The sequence below is a fragment of the Delphinus delphis genome, chromosome 2, assembly GCF_949987515.2.
Source record: "Delphinus delphis chromosome 2, mDelDel1.2, whole genome shotgun sequence".
NCBI lineage: Eukaryota > Metazoa > Chordata > Mammalia > Artiodactyla > Delphinidae > Delphinus > Delphinus delphis.
In genome coordinates, this window is record NC_082684.1 from 63,102,740 (window position 1) to 63,126,350 (window position 23,611).

Consider the following 23,611-nt stretch of genomic DNA (forward strand, 5'->3'; position numbering starts at 1 on the left):
TTTTCCAAAATAGTTTCATCCTTTCTTCAGAGAAATGGAGTAGTACAAATAATTCTAGTGTGATTTAAAACTTTAACCACAGGAATCAGGCATAGTTCTTTGACCATACTAAATTCTAACAGTATTACTCATTTTGATAAGTTTTACTCTGCTAATGTAGACATTATCAGTAATGAATCAATTAGAGTTCAGCTACTATAATGAATCAAAGTGTCATTTTAAAACAGATATAAGTCATCAGCAACAGAAAAGAACAACTGATAAAAGAGATTAGGAATTTCTGGTAGAGTAGCTTGATAAGACCAACCCTCATGCTAGGAATAACTAGAAAATCTCAATAAGCTACCCCAAAAAATGTCATTTTCTAAGGCACTGGACAGCAATCAAGACTTCGAGAACTTAAGGGCTAATCCTTGAGAGAAGGGAGATGCATTGGACTGACCACGACTCCTCCTATCACCTTTTCTTTCAAGGCATTTACCAATTCCCAAAAGGCTCAGGGTTAAGCAGTCAAGAAGAAAACAGTGGCTCAGAGATTTTTGTCAATCTTACAGGGATAGAAAGATAAAAATTGACATTTAGGACAGCCAGGAATTAGAAGAACCAGGATCCAGGAGAAAAGGGAATCACAGAGAAGTGAGCTGAAAATTCTCCACCACTTTCCCCTTGAGTGATTTGTTAATTCCTGAATCACAAATGAGCTAAGCTGTTGGCTGTCTTTTGGTACCAGAGAGATAAAAATTGAAATCCAAGGCCCATGAAGGAAGAGATGATCTGACAAATAACTCAGGCTTTCAGTTCAGACTCCCCAAAGTCTACGTCTTTGCAGTAAAGCAAAACAGACATAGACCAGCCATCACAGAGGCTTAAATTCAGCCTTGAATCAGCCTCCTCCCTGATTGGATCAAGATGACTACTCTACCATTAAAAAAACTAACTCCTATCTGGAATAGGATAACATTATCCAGAGCCTTTACAGTTTTTATTATACAGTGTCTACATTCATTTTTTTAAACTATTTAGCATGCCAGGATATAGAAAAAATGACCAAAAGCAAAGTGGGGAAAAAAAAAAAACCAGAAAATAGACCAAAAGGCAATCCAGATACTGGAGCTATCAGACATAGATTTTAAAATAATTTTAATTAAAAATTTCAGCAATATATATGACAAGATGGAGACTTTCATCATGGTAATGGAATCTGTAAAATACAATAGCTGAAAATAAGAACTCAGTAAACAGAGTTAAAGGCATATTAGGTACAGAAGAAGAAGAAATTAGGAAACTTAAAGATAGGTTAATAGAAAACATCAAGACTAGAACACGGAGGGGAAAAAAGAAAAGTACAAAAAGAGCACAAGAGATATGTAGGATGTGGTAAAATTGCAAACATCTCTATAACTGAAGTTTCAGAGAAGAGGTAAGAAACAATGATTCAGAAACTGGATGAGAATTTTCAAAAACTGACAAAAGATCTCAAGTCATAGATTAGAGAAACTCTCTAAATACAAGCAGGATAAATATCAAGAAAATCACACTTACATGCATCAGGCAAAGCTGTTTAAAGCTAAAGTCAAAGAGAACATCTTAAAAGTAGCCAGAGAAGGGCTTCCCTGGTGGCGCAGTGGTTGGGAGTCCACCTGCCGATGCAGGGGACATGGGTTCGTGCCCCGGTCCGGGAAGATCCCACATGCCACGGAGCGGCTGGGCCCGTGAGCCATGGCCGCTGAGCCTGCGCGTCCGGAGCCTGTGCTCCGCAACGGGAGAGGCCACAGCAGTGAGAGGCCCGCGTACCGCAAAAAAAAAAAAAAAGTAGCCAGAGAAGACAGACACATTTCCTTTAAAGAAAAAATAATAAGACTAGTCAAGAGAAAAAAAAAAAGAAACCAAAGAAAATGGAATGATACCATTAAAGTGCAGAAAGAAAATAACTTCCAATTTGGCATTACACACCAAACAAAAGTTATCTTTCAAATTAGAAATTATAACAAAGATATTTTCAGGCAAATAAAAACTGAAAACCTATTGCCAAAAAACCCACACTAAAAATAAAATATTCAAGTGAGTTCTTCAGGCAAAAGTACAAAGATTCCAGATGTAAGCACAGAAATATAGGACAGAATGAAGAGCAAGAGAAGGTAAATATGTGGTTAAATTCAAATGATTATTGACTTTATAAAATTATAATGTAGGTTTAAAATTATATGTAGAGATAAAATAAATGATAACAATAGCATAAAAGGCAATGGGGTTAAATAGGATAAAGTATTCTACAGACCTTGTATTGACTGGGGAGAGTAAGAGTACTAATTTTTAATAGATCTATTTAGTCAAGGATATCTGTTGTAATCTCAAGAATAACCACTAAAAGAATAGCATTAAGAGGGAGAAACTAATGATAATAAGGGGGGAAATAAAATAATTTAAAATATTTTATTCATGAAAGTCAAAAAAGGAGAAAAAAAGGAAGAACATGAAACAAATACAAAATAAATAAACAGTGTATATATAACCCAAATATCAGTAATTACATTAAATATGTGAATATACAATAATGCATTGTTATGGTCTCAATGTTTGTATCCCTCCAAATTTTATATTTTGAAACCCTAACGTCCAGCGTGATGGTATTGGAAGGTGGGGCCTGTAGGAGGTGCTTAGGCCACAAGGGTGGAGCTCTCATGAATGGAATTATTAGTGTCCTATAAAAAAGGTTCCAGAGAGATCCCTAGCCCCTTTCACAACATGAGGTCAAAGGGAGAAGGTGCCAGCTATGAACCAGGAAGAAGGCCCACACCAAAAGGTGACCATGCTGACGCCCTGATCTTGGGATTCCAGCTTCCAGAGCAGTGAGAAATAAATTTCTGTTGTCTATAAGCTACTCTTATAGTAGTCTTATACAATATATCCTTACACAGTCTGTGGTGTTTTGTTACAGCAGCCAAACAGACTAAGACATGCATTTAACCAGTCCAAACTTCCTTGAGAAAGGAATGTATAAATTTCTTTTTACATATTTCCTCAAGGAAGTTTCAGATGTTACAAATTTTTGCCATTACAACAATGCAACAATGTTATGAGAGGTTTTTTTTAAAATAAATTTATTTATTTTTGGCTGCTTTGGTTCTTCATTTCTCTGTGGGGCTTTCTCTAGTTGCGGCAAGTGGGGGCTACTCTTTGTGAGGGGCGCGGGCTTCTCATTGCAGTGGCTTCTCATGTTGCAGAGCACGGGCTCTAGGCGGGTGGGCTTCAGTAGTTGTGGCACGTGGGCTCACAGTTGTGGCTTGCAGGCTCTAGAGCGTAGGCTCAGTAGTTGTGGCGCACGGGCTTAGTTGCTGCACGACATGTGGGATCTTCCCGGACCAGGGCTCGAACCCATGTCCCCTGCATTGGCAGGCAGATTCTTAACCACTGCTCCACCAGGGAACCGCTAAAGGCTGTACATCTTCCACTTTATCAGGTCTTACCAAATTACTTCCATCATATGACAGGCCCTCTTTCACCACATTCTTGCCAATTCTTAGTACTACCAGCATTTTGTAAAATTTTTGTAAAAATTTGCCAGTCTGATGTGCATGAACAGTACCTTATTGTTTTAATTGCATTTACTTTATCATTGGTGAAGCTGAAATGCCTTTCGTATATTAACTATTAGGGTTTCTTCTATGATTTGGCTTTTTGTATCATTTGCCCTTTTTTGTGAAGTTGTTTTTATTTTTCATATTGACTTGTCCCTTAATTTATTCCATATACTAGTTATAAGCTTGGGATACTAGGTACATAGTGATGTTCTTCATCCAGACAGGAAATAAATTCAGGCACATTTTTCAGTAACAGTGAGTTCAGTGTCAGATAATGTATTGCAGATATTTACTCAAAATGGCTAACTTTTAACTTTATAATGCCTTTTGCATACAAATTTTAATATGGTTAATATATTCATTTTCCTACCTGATGTGCTTTTAATGTAAGAAATTCTTTCTTAGCCTATAGATTAAAGATATTCTCATGTTTTAAAGTTTTATTTTCTCTCTAGATCTTTAATTCTCTTTAGGAATTTAATTCTGCATGTGATGTGAAATAAAAATCCAATTCTTTTCCCATACAGATAGCCAATTGTCTCAGTATCATTTATAAAAAAATCTGTACTTTCCTTATTGATTTATCCTACCATCTCTGTTACACACAATATCACACATGTATTGATGTATGTGGTCTAACTGCCTGTCCTGTGCCAATATCACACTGCTTCAATTGCTATTACTTCCCATTAAATCTTATTATCCAACAGAGTATACCTCCCCCAATTTATTCTTTGAATTATTTTAGCTCTTCTTGGCACTTTATAATTCCATATGAATTTTGGTTTCAACTTGTCAAATTTCAAGATTTAAAAAAACTTGGAATTTTTATGAGAATAAATTGACTTTATGGATTAATTTGGAGAGAAATGACATCAATATTGAGTCTTCTCATTCATAATCTTGTTCATATCGCCATTTATTTAATTCTATTTTATAGCTTTAGTAAAGTTTCACGATTAAGGTCTTACACATCTTTTGCCAAATATGTTCTCAGTACCTTGAAGTTTTTGTTGCTCTTACAAATGACATCGCTTCTTATATTTTCTAATTTTTTTGTATATTGAACATGCATCCAATAACATTGATGAAATCTCTTATTTGTTCTAATAATTTATCTGCAAATCCTCTTTCATTTTTAAGAGCGTGCTTAACAAAGGACAAAGGAACTTCCAAATCAAGTACCTGAATCCATTATTTTCTAAGCCAAGGAACTGAATACAAAATTTCAAAATGGAGAGAGAAAGAAATATATTTTCTTTCCATATCTTTTTAATAAATACAGATTGCCTCATGATTTTACCCTTCTACGAGGTCTGGTATAAAATAAGGAGACTAATTTTCAGCAGTGGCTTTGGAAGATGGGTCACTCTTTAGTCACTCTTTGTGCTATGATAGTGAAAAAATGATCCTGAAGACAGAGGCAGGAGCCAGGTCATGAGTGACTTGTGTGCCAAGCTGAGGAGTGTGTATTTTATCCCAAAAGCAATTAATTTAAATCGGATTTGCATTTTTGCATTTGAATTTTAGAAAAGAGCTCAAGCTCATGGACTGAGCATGTATTCTAAAGGCAGGGACACCAGTTGAGATATATTGCAGTAACTCCCTATACTATAAGCTTCATGAGAGCAGGAACTGTTGGGTTTGCTCACCACTGAATCCTCAGAGCCTAGCACGTGCTTGACACGTGACATATGCTCAATAAATACTGGTCGAATTAATTAATCAATCAATCCTATGAGAAATAATTAGCACAGAACCAAAAACAGAGGTTGTGGAGATGCAGAGGAGAAGACAAAATCTATAAATATCTAAGAGAGGGGCAATTGTATATTGGCAGTGACAGACAGGGAAAAATCTAGAATGGCTCCCAGATTACCAGCTTGGGTGACTAGATAGAGGTACCCTAAAACTAGAGAGGTAATAAAGAAATACAGACACGTTATCAGGAATATACACTGAGTTCAATTACAGACATATTGACTTTGAAGTACTTCCAGACAGATTAGTCCAAAAAGCAGGTGGATCTCTGTATCTACAGCTGCTCGAGGGGAACCCAGAACTAGGATGTTGCTAAGGTTGTACGTGTCAGTGAGTCATACTGGGCAAGTGTAAACTAGTTCAAGTCTCTCTCCCCTGTGACCTGCTGCATCCATCTTAAGCTACTCTAAGAGCTCAGTAAAGTACTTACAAGGATTCGAGCAGATCTGAAGTTGCCTCTTGAAGAAAATTTGGCCTCACCTTCAGGGACCTCTGTGACCCACCCCCATTTGCAAGTGAGGTGACCTTTTATTTAGGTAAAAACACAATTGAGCATTATCTTCATCTTTCATAAAATAATGTCACCCCCACCATCTGCTCCTCTACAATCCAAAGCATATCACTGTGTCTTCGACAGTATATGCACACTTAACTTCTCATCACAGAAGTTCACCTGGAATAGTCAAAGGCCCTTAGGTTGATAGGCTGACAGCCTGAGATTTGTTCTCTGTCCACTCCTCAGCTTAGGAATGTAGAATGCTTTTTTACAGGCTATTCTAGTATTAATGGAGAGCACCACATTAGCTTAGTTCCTTCACCGAGTACCACTTCAGTGTTATTCTCAGCCTGCAGCAAAGCTCAACGTAAGAAATACACATGAATAAAGGCCCAGTGCATTTGCTTTTCTGGAGATATTGTCCTCTGTATTGTATAATGTCCCTTATATGAATTTTTTCATGATAACATTTTTCTTGTTTTTATTTCTATTTGTATTTTTATTATAAATATAATATGCGCTTATTGTTTAAAAAAATCTTTTTTCAAGCAATATAAAGGCTCCCATATCCTTCTTTTTCTGCCCACACAATTCCAGCTCAAGTAGTCAAGATTCTTTCCATTGCAAGCAACAGACCTGTAGTTTGAAGGAAGTTAAATGCGGGAGAGGAACTGAAGGCCACTAGGGTAGGGCAAGGAATCAAAACAACCACTGCTGAAACCAGGGTGGTACCAAGGGCCCCAGGGAATGAACCTGGTGTGTGAACTTCTAGTCTCTGCTTCTGCATGGATGTTAGAGTTATTCTCTTAGTTTTCTCGAGTGGTGGAGGACAGAGCTTCGGGTGACTGGGGGAACATAGCCTTGCATCACAGTCATCCAACAGGAAAAGGGATTTTTTTTTCTCCCTTAGAAAAATCCCAGGGACATGCTCTGATTAGCTTGGTTTGGGTCAAGAGAGTACTGCGGTTGGTAGCACCCAGAAACTCATGACTGAAATAGAAGAGGAGCAGTTCCCTTAAGGAAGAGGGACACTGTTATCAAAATAAGGGGAAAGTGTGCTAGGCAGCAAAAGTGTCTGACAACTTTATATTACCATCAATAGTTTCCTGCGTAGCTTCCAGACATTTTCTCTATATTTACAAGCATATAAAAATATTCTTTTTATGTTTTATACAAATAGAACATACTATGAAAAGTTCCTTTTAGGAGTTTAACAAGGAAAAAAATGTTCTTTTACTAAGTATACTTAGCTGGTACACTTTCTTTTGATCAGATAATGAGAATTTTCTAATCCACTATTTTTCTCTTGGCTGTAAGGAAGCTCAGAGCTAAATTTAATGTTCAGTTACCGTAACTATACTAAATCTCACGGCTAGAGTATTTACTTCCTTCTTCTTTTTGTGCTTTTAGATTTCTAATTCCCAGTTTGTTTAGCTTTATTGTATAAATGTCTTTTATTGTAAACCACCTAAAATTCTTCTTGAAAGAAGACAGGATTTTTACAAGCTCTTCTAACACCTAGTATTTTTCAACTTTATTATTTTCCATGATGAAAGTAATGAGTGCTTAATATACAAACTTTAGAAAATAAGTGGGAAAGTTAAGGAGAAAAAAAAATCATCTGTGTTCTCACCACCCATTATTAACATTTTAGCACACTGCTTAGCTTTAATACCAGGAGAAACAACCAAGTCATATAACCAGGTCAATCGAATAGACTCCTTGCTAATCAAAAAAAAAAAAAAAAATTCCTGGAGCTTTTGAATTATGGGGAGAAACAAGGAGAAGAAAACACTGAACAAGAAAAAAGATCTCTGAAATTTTGACAATGGTTATCCAGAATTTACTCTCATTAGTACTGATATAGAGTCTATTAATCCATCCTTCCCAAATGCAGTCTATCCATACCTAAATTAAGATAGAGTTGAAAAACAAAATGCTACCCTTTTGTTAAGCTTCTACAATTGTATCTATTCATAAAATCCGTGGGAAAATTATTTCAACTAAAACAAAAAGTCTTATTTTCTAGGTTTCATAGCCAAAATAGTGTTTTTTAAAGACACAGTTAATAACTGTATTAGAAACTTTCATATCCCCAATTGTGTAAAGTTGCCAAGGTGACAGTATCAAAAAACCAGTCCTAGAAAAACTTTGAGAATCATGTGCATACCTGTTCCCCCTTAAACTTTGACTCTGAAAGAAAATTAAGTAATCATACCGAATGTTTTAAAACCTGTATCTGTCAGCTTGGGCTTCCATAACAAAATGCCATAGACTAAGTAGCTTACACTTACTTTGTCACAGTTCTAGAGGTGGGAAGTCTGATATCAGGGTGCCAACATAGTCAGTTCCTGGTGAGGCCTCTCTTCCTGACTCTTAGAGGGCTGCTTTCTCACTGTGTGATCACACGGCCTTTCTTCAGTGCGTGTACAGAGAGATAGAAAGCTCTTGTCTCTCCTTCTCTTCTTACAAGGACACTAATCCTATTGGATCAAGGTCCTACCATTATGACCTCATTTAACCTTAACCACTTCCATAAAGGTCTTGTCTCCAAATAGAGTCACATTCAGGGTTAGGGCTTCAAGATATGAATTTGGGGGTTGGGGGGACAGAATTTAGTCCATAGCTATCCCTTTGCTCTGATAGTCATATCTCTGGCAACAGTTTAATTTAGCTCTTAACATATTGAAAATAAGCACTTACAGAGGGGTGAGTTCTTTACCTCTTTTCAGAATAACAGTTCACCCACCAATAACTTTACACAATAAAAAATATGTTTCTTAAAAACTAAGTAAGATATAAAGATAGATGTGAAAAGATATACATATATACATATGTATATTGTGTGTGAGTGTGAGAGTGTGTGTGTGTGTGTGTGTGTGTGTGTGTGTGTGTGTGTGTGTGGAGAGAGAGAGAGATTCAAAGTTCACTCATATCTGCGTCATCTGAAACCTTTAGCCATCACCCTAAGATTTGGGTCCTAAAATACCCAGTATCATAAAACATAGCTAGGTTGGTAGGTAGATAGGCAGCTATGGTGAAGCCACTAGGAGCTGGAACTCAATGACCAAAGTGGGTACACATGAAAATAATTGGATACAGAATAGATAATGCAAGCTGAAATTACAGCACTTTGTTTTGCCATATATATTTATGTAAAGTGTGCTTATATTTAAATATAGAACCAGAAGACTATGTTGGGTCAAATTTAAAATAGTCCCATTTTCTGTGTCTGAGTAACATGCTTGTCTTTGAATTCTTTCATCCAAATTAAAAAAACTAAACAACAAAAAAACCCCATAAATCAAATATTTTGGTCCCTCCCTGGTCTTCCTACCGTGGGCTGACTCTATTCAGAAAGTGTGTATTTTTCCCCATGACATCTGAAGTACAATATAGAAATTCATCCCTCTAGTGAACTGGGCCTTTTCCCAAGAGTTTTATTTTGCATTTAACAAAATAACAGCAAATTTCAGGTATTAGAAGGATCGAAACAGCCTCTTCTATTCTGTTGTCCTTAGAGCACCATCTTTTATTCATAGCTTCTCTTGTGGTGCTGGGAGGCAGATTTTGTTGCTATAGCAACGCCCTGCACATCCTTGGGGATAGCTTACAGTTTTACTTTTTTTTTTAACAACAAAGAGCCATTGATACTACATGTTGCCAAAGGTTACAAAAGTTGAATTCTAAAATGAAAATATTTCTTCTATAGAAGTGGTACACCATATGCGTCCCACAAATTCAAAGAGATATGTAAGGATATGACCTTTGTGTGAACACTGATGAATCTAGTATAATACTGTTTGGCTTCAATGGATTATTCACAGCAGAAGTAGTTGAAGTGTATGCCTTGTTTTCTAAGACCACTGTCGGGGATAAGGGGTTTATTCCCAGTATCTGTAAAGATCCAGGAGGAGGAAACAAAATCAAAGGTACCATTGCTTACATTTTGTTTGTTATTTTGTAATCACCTTCCCTTCCCCACCCCCACCAAAATGAACTGCTATATCAAAATCCAATTACACTTTGACAGTAAATAGATCCTCAAAGAGTGGTTGTGACTGAATCCTTGTTCCTCAGAATAGATATTAAATATATGAGAATCTCAAGAGCTCTGAAATCTGTATTGCTAGCTTCGTTTTAACTGGATTCTCTTCATCTGTGAAAAAATTATATTCCTTAGCTAGCTGTTTTGTAAAACCAGGAAAAATATTTCTTTTTCAAGTATTCTTTTCAGCATAAGTTATCTCATTCCGCAAGTCTGAAGGGATGCACTGAGAACCACAAATGAGAAGTTAAAGGCTCCATGGAATCACTTCCTGGGAAAACAGCCATAAGAGTTTATAGAAGGTCTGGAGGTAAGAATCTGGATTTTTCTCATTAACAGGAGAGAGAGCTACAGACTGAAAATGTAGATAAAATACATATATAAATACACATATAAGGACTGACCCCAATCTCCCCCAGTCACTACAACCTGGGCAAATTCTCCTCCTAGCAAACCAAGCAAACCCCATAATCAAGGCCATTTATTCATTCGTTTATCAATATTTACTAGGTACATGTTACATTCCAAGCCACTCAAAAGCTTTTCAAATGCTTACTAAATGCCTGATTGTACTCTTGAAGAGTTAATCTCTAATTCAATAAAGTCTTCATTGGTACAGTTTTTATAGTTATAACATGGACAAATCTATTAAAAATAACAGATTCTCAAGGTAATCATAGCTAGCAATAACAAGCTCAAAGACAGTGTTTCTAAATACCATCTCCCACCAAAAGGAACCAGGTTTCCTTGGAGAAATGACTGATTCCAGAAACGGTTGGGATAGGGAAAACACAAGGTAGGCTAGAACATCTTGTTCAAGAAAGGAAGGAAGTGCTTAAACACTGATAGAGTCATATCGAAAGAATACTGGAGCTGGTTTGAAGGAGCTCCCACTGCCACATCTTGGACAATTTGACCATCAACATGAATAGTGACAGAATAGGTCATAATCCATTCAATGAAAAATAAATCCATGAGTCCATAGTAAAACTCAGAAGAAGGAGAAAAGGTGGCAGGGGTGGAGAAGAAAGAAGAGGAAAGAAAGTGGGGGAAAGAAGAGGAAAGCTCAACTTTACAGAAGAACACCAGCTGTTATGAATTGAATTCTGTCCCACCGAAAGTCCATATGTTGAAGCCCTAATCCCAATGTGACTGAATTTGGAGATGGGACCTAGAGGGAGGTAATTAAGGTTAAATGAGGTCATAAGGGTAGAGCTTAAATCCTATAAGACTAGGGTCCTTATAAGAAGAGGAAAAGATACCAAAGGGTTCTCTCCCTCTCCAGCCACAGAGAAGAGTCCAGGGAGGACACCATGAGAAGGCAGCTGCCTACAAGCCAGGAAGAGAGGATTCACCAGAAACAAACCCTGACAACAATTTGGTCTTGGGCTTCTAGCCTCCAGAACTATGCAAAAATACATTTCTGTTGTTTAAGCCACCCAGTCTGTGGTGTTTTGTTGTGGCAGCCTGAGGCAACTAACACACCAACTAATAAATGTCAAGAAAATGACAGAATTCAAAAATCACTATTTTCAACCCACAATGTAAAAATCATCAATGGATGCTAAAACCAATGGGTAAAAAACTATTGGTTTTAAAATATCACCACACAGGTTAACTTTACAATGGGAAATTTAGGCATGACATCATCACCTTAACCAGGTGATCAAACTTAACATCACCAATAGTGGGACAACCTGATATGCACCTCTTGATGGATCCAATAAGAAATCTACTATCCTCTAGTATATTAGAAATATATAAGAAATAAATATATAAGATAAGTATATAAGAAATAAATAAGTATATAAGAAATAAGTATATAAGAAATAAAATATCCGCTATCCAGTATCCTTGCTAAGAATATTTAACCTGAATCTAATCATGAGAAAACAATCAAATAAAACCCAGAAAGGGAAACACTGGCAAGGCAATTACCTACATCTTCAAAATAAAGTCAATGTCATGAAAAGAAGAGACCCCTTCTAGAGTAAAAGCCTCTAAATATTACCACCAAACAAAATTCATAAACCTTGATTGGATCTTGGGTCAACAAAACAGCTAAATAGACCTATTGGGTGTAATTGAGGAATGACAAAATAGAATTAGTGTTAATTTTCTTAGATGTGACTAGTATAGTTGTTATATAGGAGATTGTCCTTATTCTTTAACAATTCTTACTGAGGTATTCATGGGAGAACTATAGTGAAGTCTGCATTTCAAATGGTTCAGTGACGACAACGATACATATATACGTATGTAAATAGCAAAATAAAGGATGTATATTAGTAAAATGTTAACAGTTGATTAATGTAGATAAAGGGTATACAGCATTCAGTGTACTATTCTTTCAACTTTTCTGTGGTTTGGAATTTTTCAAAATATGCAGTTTAAAAAATAAGAAATGTAAACGTATAAAATGTTAAACATTTTATGGCACGCAGCTCACCCTAACTGCTACTGACCATGTACCTACCAAGACCAAACAGCACAACTTAACGATTAGAGAGCATGGACACTGGTTCCCAAAGACCTATGTTCAAAGCCTATTTCTCAGAACTTCCACAAGTAACAGTATCACCAAGCTTTAGCTTTCTGCGGTAAAATAAGATTACTATCTAACTGATAAGCAGTCAAGAAGATTAAGTGAGGCAGATAAACTCTCTGGCACACAGGAGGCAGCGACTATTATTACTTGGCAGGATGAAGATAGGAATTGGAGGTTTTTTTGTTTTGTTTTGTTTTTGCGGTACGCAGGTCTCTCACTGTTGTGGCCTCTCCCGTTGCAGAGCACAGGCTCCGGACGCGCAGGCTCAGCGGCCATGGCTCACGGGCCCAGCCGCTCCGCGGCACGTGGGATCCTCCCAGACCGGGGCACGAACCCGCATCCCCTGCATCGGCAGGCGGACTCTCAACCACTGCGCTACCAGGGAAGCCCATGGAGGTTCTTTAGTCACCATTACATGCTTCCCGCTCTCTGGTAAGCTCTCTCCACTGAAACTACGACATCACTTACTAACAATGAGTGACTGCATTACATTATTAGTAACCATTTTTGTGGCAAGAATGTTTTGAACCAAATTAAAAGGCAAGGACCATGTCTTAACTCTAATTTCTGTATCTCCCAAAGAACCTTGTACAATGTTATACGTGGTAATATTTCAACCATGTGCTGTGATAGACCAGTCCTTCTCAAACCCTGGTCGCATATTGGAATCACCCAGGGAGCTTTTTAAAAAGTCTGATGCCTGGACTCCACCCCAGAATATTTTTATTTAGCTGTTCTGGGGTAGGACCCTAGCCTGCAGATTTTTTTAAATTCCCAAGGTGATTGTCAAAGTGTCTGGTTTGTGTTTCTCCTTAGAAAAGTGGCACCAGCTGTTGCTGCCACACTTCTACCCTCTTTGGAGTAAGCTGGAGTGTAAGGTGTAGGTGGGTTTGCATTTTGACATGTCAGCCTTCTATGGGCAGTGGTTGTCCTCCTATCTCTTGAGAGAGGGTAGAAGCCAATTTCAGACAATTCGTAAGACTTTCATGTAGGCTGTATAGGGGAGGAAAAGCATCTTTCCCTTCTACCCTTCTAAGTTGTTGACTGCACTCCCGCAACCAAAGACAGATTAACAAGAGAAAAGCATACAAATTTATTTAATATACTTTTCACATGTCGTGGGAACCTTCATAAGGAAGACCCCGAGAAATGGTTAAACATGAGAACTTTTACATTAGGTTTCCTGAAGAGTAGAAAGTCATGAGAAAATATGAGAGGACAAAGGACGTGAAGTAAGTGGAGTAAACAGGGAAACTTAGCAATGCCTGTTCATTCAGAATCTTCTCTGTGTCCCTGTGTCTGCAGAGATAAGGATGCTCCTTTCCTCCGGGTATAGCGAGGGCATCTCTCACATGAGGGTTTTATATCTGCTTCAGGGGAAGGTCAGAAAGTCCTTCTTGCACATACTGTCTATCAAATTCCTTCAGCTTAAAATATTCAACATGCCAAAAACCATATTTGGGGGTAATGTGTCCTGACCCCCATCTGTTGTTAACATGAAATGTGGCATATTTGTGCTTCACTTTATCAAAATTTATAATTACACTTAATGCTGCTCTTTTTTCAGTTGACGAAAACTGTAAAGGTGACTCTTCCTAAACCAGAAGTTTGGGTGAGGTTTCACAGCAGAATATTTATCCAAACAGCAGAAATGTAACCGTTACAATACATTATTTGATAGCTTGGACTTTCACAATTCAGAAAATATTTTCATTTGTTTCCTAGAGAAACTGAATCAGAAAGCAGACCACTTGAATGATAAAAGAAATGGAGAGGTGTGGGACCAGAAATCAGAATCAGCAAGTATCAGAATATGAGAATAAGAGCATGTTAGCACATTCATCTAGCCAGCTGCCCATGTTGAAGAACAAATTCACATAAAAATGTACCCAGGCATTGGTTAGAATGATGAGTACGCCGCTTCCCACAATCCTCCAGCCATGATGGCCCCTGTGGCTATGGGTCTTAGCTACAACCCTGATAATCTGACTCATCCAAGCACCATTTCCCTGCCCTTGGCTGTGCTCTTACAGACCTTAAACTGCTGGGAAAACACCTTGTGTCATTAATAAAGTATAAAAGGAAAGGACGCTCACAGTGCATAATAAGATACAATTACTAATGATGCTCTTGTTTCTTCAAAGGAACCAGCTCTAGACCACTTCCAAAAACTATCCAGTGCCCCACTGAATAGCCAGGTAACCATGGGCAAGTCACTTACCCTCTCAAAGCTCAAGTTTCCTTGTCTGTCAAACAGGGATAATAAAGTGCTTACTTTATAGGATTGTTATGAGGATTCAATGCATTGAAGAATGCATGTCAAATGCTTAACACTGTTCTTCATAGATAGCATCACTGGTTAAATGGAAATTATTATATTATTAATATTGTAATAAATCCAAACCCCGCAGTGTCTTGTGCGAAAAAATAAAGATATGGAAACCGAAATTAACCCCTATTCCCATTAATTTATATACAAGAAAGCTTTGATATTTCCACAGACAGTAATCAACTGATTTATGCTTTGACAGTATCTTCAAACAAAATTTAGATATTTAAAATCATTGTCCTTTAAAATAGAACCCAAAGACTTAATTACTTGTCAAAAAGATAGCTTCAAATTTTACAAACAAATTCCCATCTCTTTTAACCCTAAGACATGCCCTCCAAAAATAATAATAAAGGTGATGTGATAGTGGGACCATTTCCAGGACATTTCTAACTAACAGAAAGGCATTTGAGACTTTAAATTTTTAACTGAAAAGGATGATGCAAATGAGAGAAAAAACATGTTAGGAAAGACAACATGGACAAACAATGCACTAAAGAGTGGGAAACCGGACGAGAAAAAGCAATATGACAGGCTTGATTGGAGCAGAAGGAGAGAAAATTTAGTGATTACCTAGCATACGGGAAGAAAAAGCTTTTCCTCCATCCTTTCAGATTCTGAACATGGGGCCCTGTGAATTAAACAGAAAAAAATACAGGTAACAGGAGAAAAGGCATACAAACTTTATTGATGTTAATATTTTACATGCATGGGGGCTTCACAGAAAAGTGAAAACTGAAAGGAGTATCCTCAGGGGAGGGGTCCTTATCCATCATTTTAACAAAGAATGATAAATTGTGGAGGAGTGACTAGACACAGAAAAGGGGGTTGGGGCTGCTAAGAGTGGTAAGTTGTGGAAGGTGGCTGTTTAATAAGGTTTATTGTGAAGACCCATCTCAGTGCTGTTTCCCAGGTCTTCCTGGCACAGGAGAGAGGACACCTCTTCAAATGGAAATTTATGTCACCTTCACAAAGGGAAATGTATGCCCTGTTTTTAGGCAGAAAGGGACATGGCACAGAACTTTTTCTGTGACTTTCTCAATTGCCTCAAAATACTCTTTATGCCAAAGATGATTTATGCATATTTATGCATAAATATGCATATTTGGGGGTGGCGTATTCTGGACCCCTCTCTAGAAAGCAACTGAGGACTCAAATTGAAGAGTTTCCAGAGGCAAGTTGTTCTGAATAACACAGATAGATAACACTATTTTACCACACATTTTGAAGTAGCCTAAAGGAGAAACAGTAGAAGTAGACTAGACAGGATATACTTAAAAAGGAAGTTAAAGACTTCTTAAGAGGAAGGTGGAAAGAAAGGGAATTGATTTTAGAAATGCTAAAAAAAAAAAAAAAGGCAAAACTAGACTGTTTCAAAAGTTTTCTTTGGGGGAGTCAGGTTTTTATATTGTTCTTGTTATCTTTTTCTAGAGCTTTAACAAGTTTGGGAAACATGTAATGGAATATCATAACCAACATAGATAGACAGACGGCATGTAAATGAATTTTACCTTTAGTAAACTCAACAGGAGGTAAAACATCTCCTAAATTTAAGGATTCTAGTCCTTAACAAAGAAAGATTTATTACTGTCCTAAGGAAACAATTCCCATAATGAGATAAAGTGCTGCTTTTAAGTCCAGGTACTACATGGGTCTTTGGCAAACTACTAAACCTCTGTAGGTCTCAAACATACTATGGATACAATAGACTAAATGGACCCCGAAGTCCCCTCCCTCATAAAATTCTGTTTCAGTATAAATGGATATGACTCTTCTCAAGATATGACTCTTCCTTTTCCTTCAGTCACACTTTTTAATATTGAATACTTTCCTCATAAAAATAGTTGCGTTACTTATGATAGGATTAAACAAAACAAAAACAATTTCTTCTCAGTTCCTTTTATGGAACAAGATTACAGGTATTTTTGGGTTCCCCAAATCTCATAAAACCAAAATTCTGAATATTTTAAAATATATTGTTGGACTTCCCTGGTGGCGCAGTGGTTGAGAGTCCGCCTGCCAACGCAGGGGACACGGGTTCGTGCCCCGGTCCGGGAAGATGCCACATGCCGCGGAGCGGCTGGGCCCGTGAGCCATGGCCGCTGAGCCTACGCGTCCGGAGCTTGTGCTCCGCAACGGGAGAGGCCACAGCAGTGAGAGGCCCACGTACCACAAAATATATATATATATATATATATATACATATATATATATATATATATATTGCTATCTCAAAAAGTTGTAAAATTTTTAATCAAGTTTTACTAAATAAAGTTGGTTTGGAATTAAGTGTTCATATAGTTATTAAAATGCCATTTTGAAAAATCACAGAACACTTTTCAAACTTCATGTTCATCTGAGTATTAGCTCTCTATAGACATTTACATAGATCACATATCTAAGAGTAAGGGACCAATGTCTCTCCCACAGAAACTTATTACAGAGAGAAGCTACAGTGCAGGGTTAATCAGAATTAAGCATGTTATTATAATTAACAATGTTGATAGATCCAAAATGATTCTTTAACCTTTTTCAGTTATTCTTTTCCTTTATCTTTTTGCAAAGTTTTGAAAAGCTGTATTTTTTTATCCTATATCTTAGAGTAAAAAGGTCTTGAAATTATACTCATGTATTAAAATTATAATCCTAAACATGCACAAGTTCTGGTTCCCAAAGCACATTTTCTGGTCCCTTCAGAGCCTGAAAATAACTCTGAGCACCAGCGACATGGGCAATGCTGCCCAAGATCACCTTTCATTTTTAAGCATACTTTTTCCAGTTCAATTTTGCGACCCTTTCTTTTCATTCTAGTTATTGGAGGCCTTTTCTAAGTACTGCCAAATAGGAAATTACCACAAAGACAAGTAGAAGGAAAAAATATTTTTAAAATAACTTCACACACCGCCTGTAATTTTGGTAAATGCCTTCCTCTCAGAGTGTGCGGGCATTTCTGAGATTTCTGTCAACTCAGTCGTGCGGGCCCCCCACAGGGATCCGTGTTCCCTTTTCAGCTCAGTAATCAAACAGCTGTGACTGGTCCATGTCTGCCTTTGTCCACTTCTGACCTACATGTTCCTGTGAGGGACATCTTTGTCTCACTTTTCTTTGGTCACCGAGTTCATGTACCTCAATAGGCTAAGTCTCACAGTCCATTAACGAGAATTCTCAGCTCAGCCCTAGGCCACCCAGAATCCCTGGTTGTATGTTGTCGCTGAATGGCTTCACTGGTGGCCCATTCAAATGTGCTAATGTCAGAAAAAAGGGTTGAATGGGGCACCAATGTACACCATTGCCGAGGCAAAGTGACTGGGCTTCCAATAAAGCCTCCCCCGGGGTGATGTTAAGCAGAGTTATCAATGGTGCTGAGGCTGAGCCAGGACTAATGCTCCAATCATGCCGTCGACAGGTGGCACAGATGCAGCCACTTCAATATGAAATCACAGTGCAAAGTTCACTGGCAATTCAATCCTCTCTCCAGCTTCCAACCTCCAGATAAAAGTGTAGTTAGGCCTCCTTCCCTTTCTGGTTCTGGGGCAAGCTCACAGAAGACATTCTGGGTGGGAGAGGAAATGGGTACTGTTTGTTTCCAATTGTTCTGAGGTTTACACCTTCGTTTGAGAAGCTTTCTTAAAGGCCTTTTATTTTCTCATAGATGTACAGAAGCAGATAAAGCATTGCTCAGGGATCACCCCCAAAGCACTAAAAGGGCATTTCAGCTCAGCAAAGGAATATTTTGATTATGCAAAATAGATGCTACATTATGGTCCCATGGTGCTAATTCTCAGAACATCCTGAATTACAACTAAATTTTGAAGGTACGATGACCAAACCAATTCTGCAGCTCTTCCTCCCCTAATCAGGGCAAATGAAAGAGGGGAAAAAAAGTTGGAGTAGCTCTCAATTTTTCCTTGTAACTAGATATGTCTGAGAAGAAACATAAAGAGAACCAACAAGTCAGGATTTTTTTTTTTTTTTTTTTTTTTTTTTTGCGGTATGCGGGCCTCTCACCGCTGTGGCCTCTCCCGTTGCGGAGCACTGGCTCTGGACGCGCAGGCTCAGCGGCCATGGCTCACGGGCCCAGCCGCTCCGCGGCATGTGGGATCCTCCCGGACCGGGGCACGAACCCGTGTGCCCTGCATCGGCAGGCGGACTCTCAACCACTGCGTCACCAGGGAAGCCCCCACAATTTTTTTAAATTCACTTGTAAACTCCCGGATTTCTGAATTATTCACAAATATACAGGATCCCCACCCATTAACCAGAAGAATAGTCCAAAATTATAGTCCCCCTATCACTCAAACTTGACACCAAGATGAACCATTACCACTGTAACGGAGCCCAATAGAGTTATCAGAAACTGATAGCTATAGAAATTCTTGAGCTTGTCTTACAGAACAGCAGATAAGGGAACAGCCTGTTAAAACCTCTTTGCTTATGAACTACCTTCATGGATTAAGCTCGCTTTAGTTAGGTTGCTTTTCTTTCTTTCTTTCTCTTTAATTGCATACCTTCTTACCTTCACACAGCTCAGTTGGTGTACAGAAACTTGGAGTCAGCTCTCATCCAGTGCAGGCCGGCTGGGACAGGTTAGAACCACCGACCCTGAAACTGGGCCTGTGCAGGCGTCCCCCGACTGGCCTGGTGACGTCAGAGGACCAGAAAACTCCACCCTCCAATCACGCTCAGCGCCTCCATTTTGACTACGCACAAACACGTAACCGGATGCACCTGTGCAGAACACCAATTACCTCACCTTTTCCCACCCCTAAGACCACCCTACTCATCCATGAATATTCCAGCCCCGCCCCTCGCTTCCAGCAGGCAGATCTCAGACTTGTTTTCCAGTCTCCTCGCTTGGCTGCCTTGTCAATAAACTCCTTCTCAGCTGTAAACCTCAGCATTTCAGCTTTTAGTTTGGTGCCCGTGGGCCAGATGGACCTAATAATGGTAACACCACTGCCTCCCAGATTCCTAATCCTTAAATACTTATGACAGTCTGCTGAGCCAGGTCATGATCAAGTCAACCTCAATCCTCCAGGAAGGCCCAACATTCTGCTTGGCCCCTCACTAGGAGTCAAACATCTATAAAAACTACTTCAGTTCTTCAGCTCCCTCAAAACCATTTTTCCACTCCTAAAAAATGAATAGGATATCTCACCATCACATCTTTTCCCTAATTTCTTATAATGGACATGGATTATTTTTATACTTGGAAAAAGTTATTTTTTGAATAGTAAAGTTACTTAATCCTCAGTCTTCTCTTCCTCAGAAGTGGAATTTTGTCCTCAATTCCCTAAGAAAACAAAATATTTGCATGACATGTTGGTAAGAGAAGCAGCTGGCTGAGTTTTAGGAATGAAGTACAAATTAGTCCACTAAGAAAAAATTTTCTGCCTTCTCTCTTCAAAATTTCCCTCCTCCTTAATCACATTTAACCCAAAGCTATTTAAGGTGTAAACTTAAATATTTTTAAAAATCTATGGCTTCTTGTCAGAACGGATGTCCATAGAGCCCACACTCCTTCAATTGGGATAGCCTTTGAGAGTACCTATTTAGATCTTGGTCCAGGACCACAACCACGTGATGCCGTAGCTTTCCCATTTTGGTTCCTCTGGTATATTGCCAGATAGAGGATGTAATGGTCCCTTTACAAAATAACGAATGTAAGTGAAAATTGGGTTGGGTTCATACCTGGCCAGCTGGCTGGCATTATTTCTCTTATCTTTATTCCTAATGTAGATCAGCTTAAGAAGTCAGAACCTTTACAGCATTTTTAAAAAGACGCCTCTGGATTTTACTTTCTTCACTGCCTCTAAAGAGACTCCACAGAATGCCTGGGAAGAATGGGCCAATCCCCAGCTGTCCCTTTGCTTACAATTCCTTCCCTCCTCCCCGTTGTCCCCTCCTCTGCTTCCCCTCCCCCAACTGCCCAAACTTTGCTTTTGAAGGCATCCTTGACTTCAGAGAAGTTAGACCATGTCTCGGATGTCTTTTCTTTCTCTAAGGCAGGCTAATAGAGATAATGGGCCCTGTGGGAGAGAGGAAGCCAAAGAGAGAGATTCCTTTGGACACTTAAGGGAATTACTGACAAGGCTCACCAGACTCGGGTTAACAAATGGAAAGCAGCTGAGGTCGTTCCACTAGACCCTTTATGCTCTCAAGGAAAGGCTGCGGGGTGGGGGAGGGGGGTGGGGAGAGGGGCAAGTTGTTGTTTTGGGGGAGAGCAATTTTTTAAATTATCCTTAGGCCATTTATTGAAGACTCTAAATAAATGTTTCACATAATTGAGACTATTAATTAAGGCTACACCCAGGAACAGCGGTTAGCGTTTTGCTCACCGGACAGAAATGGAACAGTGAATGACTTCTGGTTAAGTGAGGAAAAGTCAGTATCACTCATTTCATAAGTTAGAAAACCAAGTATTTAAATGCTGCTGCAGGACAAGTCAGAAAAGATTTAGCATAAATCCTTTCTTTTTTCCCACGAGTCTACATTTTTCACTGGAGATAGACAAAGGACGTAGTTACTCTCCCAATCTCCCTAACTTCAGTAAAGAGCTCTTTACAACATTCTTTTGATGTTAAAGCCTGGCCTTTTCTTGCATGTACTAGATATCATATGCAGGGACTTTAACATGGGAATGTATCTACCAACCCACCTCCTCAGAGCAAAATCTGCTTCCATTATTAACCTTTAGGCTGGAGCTCAGTGACGATTGCTCTTATTGGACCTTAACTCCAAAAATTCACTCAAATCTGCCCCCTCCTTTCCAAAGAATGACTGAATTGAGGTTGCAATACAGAAACATTCCAAATAGGAATTAGACTTCACATTGGCTCTAATTCTTGCTCTATGGCTACAAGGTAGCCAGATGTTGTTGATACTGGTGAAGGCTGCATGCATTACCATCCTTCACATAAACAGCCCAATTCAGAAGGCAGAGGGATTAGATATTCATCCTAAAGTACAAAAATAGCCTAGATCAGATTTAAGGTGTTAATACAGATACATAATGAACATTCTTCTGTGTGTTTTGTTATTGTTACTGTTGTTACGAGCAAGTGGTCTTTATATGGGAAAAAATTGTATTTCTTTTTTTACCTTTTTTTCCTTGTGACCCTAGGGCAGAATTAGCTTGGCCTTGTGTTGACTCTACTCCTAAGAGACAAATCCCTTCATTGAAAGAAAATCTTCCTCCAAGAATCCCACGCTCAGCTGCTAATTAAGAGAACTAGCCTAGAAAGATGCAAAGTAGGTATTTTAGTTCAATACAGCAAATTCCAAATATGCATGTGGGTGGGTCTACATCACAGACCAGCAACATTCCATAGAAGATCTATTCCTCTATAAAATAAACGTTTTCCTTCCCGCTGACCAAGTTTCCAAACAAACATCCAGCTTTGTCTTCTGCTCCTACTAATGCCATTTATGTTGTAAAATCACTTTTTTGCAAGATACAAAGAGTGTGATTTCTAAAAACAAGTGTCAGATAAAGCAATTTATTGTATGTAGATTTTAATTGTCTCTTTAAAAAAAGAAGAGTCAATTATGCCAACATCCCTAGCAAAACTACCACCTAGTGACATGTTGTATATTTGTCTACACTTCCAGAGCTGGCCATAAGCTGCAGATGCCATCTTTCTGGACTGCCTTTGAAGTTCTAACATTTCTGTACTTCAAAGCGGTACCAAGACAATATTAGGAATGACGAGAGTGGGTCCTATTCCCCAATTCAGAAAATGTTAGACATATTTTATAAGCCTAAATGACTTTCTATTTCATTGTCAAAATCTTCCTTCACCAAAGGATTAAAACTAGCTAGAAGACAGTAGATTGTACTAATTATGTAGTCTATGAAAGACTTTGTACATAAAATAATTAGCAAGGAAGTCTCTATCCCAACTGGTTAGTGAACACCTTTATTACCGATGTGGCAAAATAAATGTGAGGGTCTTTAACAAAATTATTTCAAATCTTCAGTCACCTCCCTTTCTTGTAGCATTCTTAAAAGACTTTACCATCATCTAATGAGCCTTCTGTTCCCTTTAATTCCATTGGCAAGAGTTGCAAGCTCCTGGGTTAGTTCTGTGTAATAAATCAACATTTCTAAATAAGATTTATATACTTATAAAATCAATATTTGTGACTTCACTGCTCACTACAATTTTCTATATAAAAAGGCCAAATAAAGTTTTTAATCTGTTAACGGCTTAAAAAATAAGCGGAGACTGGCATCCAAACCTAAAAGAAAGGCAGCAACAGGTCTCATGAAAATCGTGCAGAGAGCCCATCAGACATTAAGTAAATACTTTGCTTCTGTTTTCCAGTCCCTTTTTGTTTGGTTACCACGGCAACCTGTTTTGTGGGGGTCACTTGGAATGTATAAGAATTTGCTGCAATTAGATGCTTGCATCCTATTGGCCAGTATGAGTAGTAGTAAAACTAAAAAGAAATAAAAGAGAGGGAAAGGCCCTCCGTGATGAATGTGGACAAAGCCAACATGCACTTTGGGAACCAAAGAAAATATTTGTAAGCCTAATTATCTTTCAGAGCTATTTTCAAAATTGCTCTTAATAAAAATGTCCATATCCTCTAGCCTGTGATTTCTCACCTTGTTGACCTTCTAAACTACTCTTTAGCTATAACACGCGTATTGCACTTGATTTTACTTTTGTTATTCTCTAATTGTTTTATGAATATGCCGTATGCCTTTATGAGATTACAAAAGTCCTTCATGGTAGGGACCACATCTTAAACTTTTAAGGCAGTGTAGTACAATGGAGAAACCATGGAAGTGGAATTAGATGTGATGGGTTGTGGTCTAGGTTCTGAAACCAATATATTGTAC